Source organism: Parambassis ranga, chromosome 2, assembly GCF_900634625.1.
Source record: "Parambassis ranga chromosome 2, fParRan2.1, whole genome shotgun sequence".
NCBI lineage: Eukaryota > Metazoa > Chordata > Actinopteri > Ambassidae > Parambassis > Parambassis ranga.
Window position 1 is genome coordinate 15068800 of NC_041023.1, and position 7554 is coordinate 15076353.

Below are 7554 nucleotides of genomic sequence, written 5' to 3' on the forward strand. Positions count from 1 at the left end.
CATATCATCACCGTGTCCATGCCAGCAACACGGAGCCCTATAAGGCGGTCTGATTGGACACAATGACATGAGGAGTCATTAGAAAAGTTCCAGTAAAGCATCTGCATCACCGTGTGCCAGGAACTGTAAACACCTAACAGTATGTTTTTATCTCCTGGTGTTTGATGTCTTGAACATACCCTAGAACACAGAGGTACACTGTACTCCAAAACTAACTCTAACACATACAGTAGATTGTCACATGCACAGTTTGCACCTTTGATGGTGGTTGATGTCTGAAAAGTGCTGCATACAACTGCAAGTTTCAGTGAGATTTATTATCTTTAAAGTTCATACCAGCATTAGCTACCACACACCAAGTATACCACATCACATGGGGGGCATTCTATTGCTCAGACAGTCAGCATTTCCTGTAACATTAGTGGCTGCACAGCTTTTACAGCACTCTACAAGATAACCCTGAGCAGAATACACTCCAGCTATCAACCCAGTGTGATGACTATAGGGAGAAAAGACTATAAAGATCTGATGGTGAGAAATCTGTAGAAACGAAAGTTAATTGAACTTTTTAATGGAGTGGGTAAACTCGCTCAGTCAGCCTAAAAGTAAACCTTAATGTTCTTGTTAGGAGTTATGGGCTCTGTAAGCTCAATCTCCTCTTTCTTTGTGTCTTCTTTGTGTAACTTTAGTCTGAGTGCTTTTTGAGTTGGCCACAAGGTACGAGGATCCTGCAGAGTTCCTGTTCTCTGCTGAAGCAGCCAGGAGACTTTTCCGGTCCTGAGTTGTTATTCAAGATATTTTCGGTTCGGTAACGAGCTGCTAAAGCTGCGATTATGGTCACAACATGTCTCCAGCTCGCAGGAGGAAGACATGAAAAGACCAAACCAAACACACACAAGGCCTTATTTTTGTCCACACAAAGCAAGACTAAAAAGTGTTTACAGTCGCTTAATGGCGCTTGTTCCCACTAATGTGCACAAAATGAGACTTCTCTTGGACTTTAAGCTCCATTAGTCATGTTTGTCTTTCAGGGCCTGGGTTGTACACATCAGACAAAATCCATCCACAACACACAATACTGTTATCAAGCCACAAACTGATAGCTATGGTGAATGGTTTATCCTCCTTTATATAAACCCACAGCAGGTCTACCTGAGTGAACATGTGCAGCCAGCCTGCACCATGTAAATTATGAATCAGCTAATGCCAAGTTTGGCCTTATGATTATGACCTGCTGTCATAATGAGATGCTCTCATTATGCAAGATCTCGTCATGATACGAGGTCGGCAGAGAGAGGCCTTCAATATTAATGACACAAGCTGTTGATGTGTATCTTCCCATCAGTCGCTCAGGCTCAGCTCGCAGCCGGTTGGTATATGAGACACAGCACAGGCCTTCTGGTCAAAGAAAAAAAAAGGAGTTTGGAGAAGATGTGTGCTTGTATACTGAGAGTATACAGTAGCATCTTCTCCATTATAGTGTCCTGCTTGCACACTTACTAGTTTACTCCTCATGTTGTTGTCTTATTAAACTAACACTGTGCTCAGGTCTGCTTCATCTTGTCCTTGCTGCCCTGCTCGACTCCCTCACACTCCATTCTGCTGCCGGCTTCACTCAAACTGCCAAGCTCACCTTGCCACTTCCGGAGGTCCTGCCTTTCGCCACTCCTGCCCTCTGCCAGCCACATCAATGCCAAACACCAGTCTCCACCAGTGTCAATTATTTAGAATAAAGCCTTTTTGTATCAGCTTATGTCATGTGTTTTCTGCTCCTGTAAATATTATTGACATTTACTCCAAGTAAAGGAGCCTCAGCATGCTCAGCACTAATCCATATTGGTTCTAAGCTAAGCTAACAGGTGCATATTAAGTAGACTTTCTTTTTAAGACTGCAAAAATGTAACATTGTAACATTATTCATGGCATCCCCACAGCATACATAGTCAATATAACATTCACTGCTTTGTTATGTGTGTGTGCACATTCATTGAACTTAATTTCCTCACACTACAATACACTCATTTGGACGGTACACTGCAGCACAGCAAGACACACAGAGACCTGAACACAAACAGACAAGCAGATATAATTTATCCGACATAATGGAACAGTGTTGGTCCATTATGATTTCTTTGGGGAGGCCATGATGAGACAACTACTCACTGGGGCAACAGCTAATGGTGATTTTTGCAGGAAAAAAGATGTCAAATAAATACAGAGTGGGGAGGGTGGGGGGGGGGGGGGCAAATGTCACGTCTGAATGGAATTTATTTCCACAGCAGCCTCCCAGCCTGCATTTCATTTTAAGTGAAAAGATTTTCTGCAGAAGCTTGAGAGGTCTATAGCTCTCCGACATTCAGTAATCATTATGAGATAATGAGCCATAATGGTCAAATAGGTTTGGGGGGAAAAAAAGGCACTTTAGAGTTGAATAAATTACGTAAATGCATTTCATTGTGAGCCCTTTCACCTCCTTGATAGACTTTTTCTTAAATGTCACACGGCTTTGTGCGAGTGTGGGTTCAGGAAGTATCAATCAGGGCCAGGCTTTGTGGCTTTTAAGAGAGAAATGTGCTAAATCCTGATCTTTAATATGCTGTTATTCATTCATATGCCACATTTAAAGCAGCAATACTTCATATTGTTTTATTTTAACAATGGACTAAAGGACTTTGTGTAATGTGAAAAAAGTTTGTGGCAGCTCATGAATACTCACTGTAGACACTCTGACTATCATCCAACTTTGGTAGAGTTAGACATCACACTGTATGTAAGGCTGATATAACGTGCAAACTATCAGTGTCACATGTCTTTCTACAGTTCATCAAAGGGAGAGAAGCAAATTATACACAATTTAAATCATTGAAAGAGTAGAACATGTAACCTACAGTCTCTTGTTTTGAAGGCTAGACAAAGAAATAGTCCTGCAGGACACAGAGAGCCTCGCTCTCTCTGAGAGAAGGGCCCTGAAATACAGGCTGAAGGAGAGCTGCAGTGAGATCAGATAGAAGATAAATATACAGTGCATCATAATACATTTCTAACAAGGTTGCTTGCAAACACATTTATCCACTTTATAAGGTAGCCTGCTGTCCCTAAGTGGCCAAAGCATGGACTAATCGTGCTTTAATCCCTTGCCTTGAAATAATAAAAAGATTTAAGTGTTATTTTAAGCCCATGAAAACCTTTAGGGAAGCAGAAGCTTTCAGCAACATTGCATTTAATTGCGCTGATTACAAATGACACAAAAAAGAACAAACTAAGCTGCATTTTAAATAGGATGCGTGTTTTTTGTGTGTTTTTGTTCAAGAAGTATAAATGTCTGTGGAGACATTTGTTTGCTAAGAGAAAGTTAGATAGAAGCTAGTGTGGAGTGTGGTAACCTCAGTGGTTTTTATCTGCAGCCAAGATGAGAGCAGTGCAGACAGTAAATAATGTAAAGCCTCCTGCTGGGTTTGCTTTATGGTATTGCAGCCCTTCAGAGAACAGGGGTTTCTCTCTTTTAATTTGCCCCATCTGGAGGTTGACAAGTGCTCTGCTGTCAGTGTGAAACATTGAAGAGAGGGGAGAGGAACAGAGGGGAGAGATTCCCACGCAAACCACCATGTTAGGATGCTGTGAACTCTCACATATTCCTCAGATGGAGAAATCCAATCTTTTCTGAGACGATTGAACAACACCAGTGTTGAACTTCAACGCTGGTCTTGAATGTACACATGTGCACTTACATGACCATGATTAGATTTGAAGGCAGGAGAGCAAAATGTCAAGAGTCCACCAGGAGACACACAAGTACAGTTTACATCCATACTTCTACCAGCATGTCTTCCTCTATCAACAGTCCTACAAGTGAGAGACAGAAGAAACAAGCTGTGTACAGAATCCCACCTCACTTGTCAAACAGAACATGCAGAGGAGCCCTGCCAGCATCACAGAGCAGCAGCTGGATGTGCAGACGAGGCTCTCACCGCTGCTTTTGTTTTACCTCCCTGACAGTGAGAACACTTTAACTACAATAAATACATGGAGGGTAAAAACAAACAGCTCTTTTATACCATAATACAAGGACACAAAATGCAAAAAAAGTTTCTCTTAGGCCCCATTCACACTGGAGAAAGTCAATCTAGCTAGAGTAGGATTGAATCCGGATAGCCTTTAAGCTGGATACATTCAGACCTATTTTCAAATCTGGCACAGATCACAAATCACACACGCCTGTCCGGGCTCAATCCGGCCTTAATTCGGTTTGTTTGTTGTCCTCCAAACCGCTAGGTTGTGCCTCGTAATATTCAGAGTCCATTCAGGCCACCGTAGGACCGCGTGTGTACATGCGTCATGCGTTTTCTTTGTCCTGTGTCACTCGTTCTTTTGTTTTTTTTTCGGTTCAAAAAGCAGTTTATTCCTTTGTAGCCCTGTCAAAAATAAACTTGGGACAAAGCTGTCGTAGTTCTACGGTCGTTTACATACGGCTTTTGTACGCGACCCGAACACTGTCCCAGTGAACCGGAAGTATCACGTCGCTAGCCGCATTTTCGTTCAGACCTGAGCCACATTTGAGCCAATCTGGCTAGGTGGATCGAGATCTATCCGGATATATTCGGTTACGGCCCGAATCCGCTCTAGCCGGATTGATTTCCCCAGTGTGAATGGGGTCTTATTCCCATCTAAAAAATGTTAATTATTACTGTACATGGTGCTGTTATTCCATATGACCTCTGATCAAATAGTATTTGGAGTCAAATGCTTAAGTTACAGCATAGGGGCAGGGGCATGGAGCAGAATTTCAATGGCAGGAATTTCCGGATTCGTTCGACCCCTTTGCCAGCAACGTTGAACGTTGGAAAAGATAGACCCAGTTTGAGTAAGTTGAGTAAGTTTTGTACATTTATTTTGAAGTGTAAACTATTTGTTGCTAATATCCGTGTTGATCGATAAAATGATTTATTATATATATACGTGTACACAATATAGTATACAGCAGGGTGGTAGTTGGGGTGAGAGAGTAGGATGCAGAGGATAGTGGTGATGATTCACTGTGGCAACCCCTAAGGGAACAGCTGAACAGAGATGAAGAAGGATGATTCAATCCTATTCAATACTGTCTTTACATATTATTTACATAATATGTGTATTTCAATATGTATGCAATTACAGATAATAATAATTGTTATTATTTTCATAGCCAACAAGAGGGAAGAGAAGAGGAAAGTGAGGTTCCAGGCCCATCTGGGCTCAACGCTGAGGCATCACCTCTCCTTGTTGTTATTTTTATTTTTTTTACTTGGTTGGTATTTGGTTGGACTTTCATTAATGTACATTAGTTATTAGTTATTATAATAAAAACTACTCTATTTGGAGACAAAATCATACATTTTGATGTTTTTTTCTATTGATTTTACACTGTGCATAATAGTAGAAGTTGATGAAGTGCAAGGCAAATTCATACCCAAAAGCTCCAGTAGATGGCAATAGACTAGTGAAATGGATATAAATTGTATTTTCCACTGGAAATGAGTAAGCTAGCTGTAACCTATTTGGCAATGTGGTGCCAAATTGTGCCAAACTGAGTGTCCGCCTGGTGATATCCTTACTAAAACCTTTGTGAAGGCTTTGCTCTTTGTTCAAATTCTATCAAATTTGGTATATTTGTAGCCAAGGAATAGCTGAATGTGATCAATGGCATCTGTGTACATAGAATCATTGTTAGCATAATGTTTTCCTCTGTCAAATAGGAAAAAAACTCAGGTGAGGATAAAATTGTTACATTTCTCCTGTAGTTTATTCTAATTTACTCAGGCATACTAATAGACACAATATTTTAAACACTGGAAATGCATTCTCTGAGGTCCCTAGATGTCCCTAGACACCAAGAACATGCATATGCACATGCACATTATTATTATTAGTGGTGCATTTCTTCATTTTCTTCGGGAATGTCTTTTTAGGTGATTTTTTCTTTTAATATGGCTAGGGTTTATTGTGTGGAAAGAAAATATTCTTTAGAATTTGACAGTGTGATATCTCCTTTATATCTCCCAAGGTGTAGAGTTTCAAATTTGACTCTTGCCCTTTGGGAATTACATATAAACTGTGACAGCTTTATCCCATCTTCTAAACTGTCTCCCAGGTTCTTTGATGGTTACAGAGTAGATTCGGTAGCAGTAGAAAAAGAATACTTATTTTTATGACCTCTATTTTTGAGGTTAAATCATATGAATGAATTCAGTGTCTCAGTTTTGCTCCTAATGTCCTCATTCACTTGCCCGTGCCCTGAAGTTCATCACTCCTCAAGATATTCTTTTTTGCTACACTCCAGTTCCATTTATGTTTTAGTTGTATACTGTATTTTTAGATGGAAGATAATTCAATACAATTTTTTGACAAATTCAACTCCAGTGCTTCTAAAATCACCTCAACAACTGCTATCACATCTACTCTCAACTATCCCAAATTACCAACCAACAACTTTACATCATTCTTAAACCAGATCCCAGAATGCTTCAACTTCTCCACCTGATACCAGATGTGACCATGCCAACCGTGGCATCAGATTTACAGCAGAATACCAAAAGGACAGAATCGTCTGCAATGAGCAGAAATATGACCTTCACATTCATGTTACAGCTTCCTTACCCGGCTCACAGCTTGAAATCTGTATCAATATTTACACAATCAATATTTACAAATAAAGTCAAGGGTTATTTAAGAACAGGGCGGGATGGTGGTGCAGTGGTTATCACTGTCACCTTACAGCAAGAAGGTTCCTGATTTTCCCTGGGTACTCCGGCTTCCTCCCACATTCTAAAGATGTGCTTGTTAGGTCAATTGGTCACTCTAAATTGCCTGTAGGTGTGAGTGTGAGTGTGAATGGTTGTTTGTCGTATGTTACCCTGTGATGGACTGGTGACCTGTCCAGGGTGTACCCCGCCTCTCACCCGTAGATAGCTGAGATAGGCTCAAGCCCCCCGCGACCCTGCACTGCAGGAAAAGGGGGTTCAGAGTATGGATGGATGGTTATTTAAGAACATACAATAAAACTCAAACAACGATTTAATGATTTCTCGTCAAAGTTCTTGAAAACTCAAAGTCAAATGGAGTGACATGCTGTCACAGCATCTATGTTGGCGTCCTTCATCGTCGACGTGACTCCACTGCCACACACAATCAGCACCCGGCCTCAGAGAGGTGTGTGGGGCGGACTGGTCGGATAGCACTGCCTGCCACATTTGTTACTCCTGCCACCAGATACAGGAGACGTCTCATAAATGGAGTGGGCTGTGGGTGTCAGAGGACATCTGTCTTGTCACACAGTGATATTTAGGTTCACAACCACCAACCCCCCCCCCCCCCCCCCCCACTTCCACTCTCCATCCATCTCCACACTGCCTCCTTCTCTGCCTGCTAGTACTGTGTGACACTGAAACAGGGTCAGCTCTGCAGAGAATACACCACTGTCTGCAGATCAATTCAAATCTTCTCTCACACCACTGAGAGAATCACACGGCTGGCTTTATGAACTAGTGCACCAGAAGCTCAAACTGTCATGCAATAAAA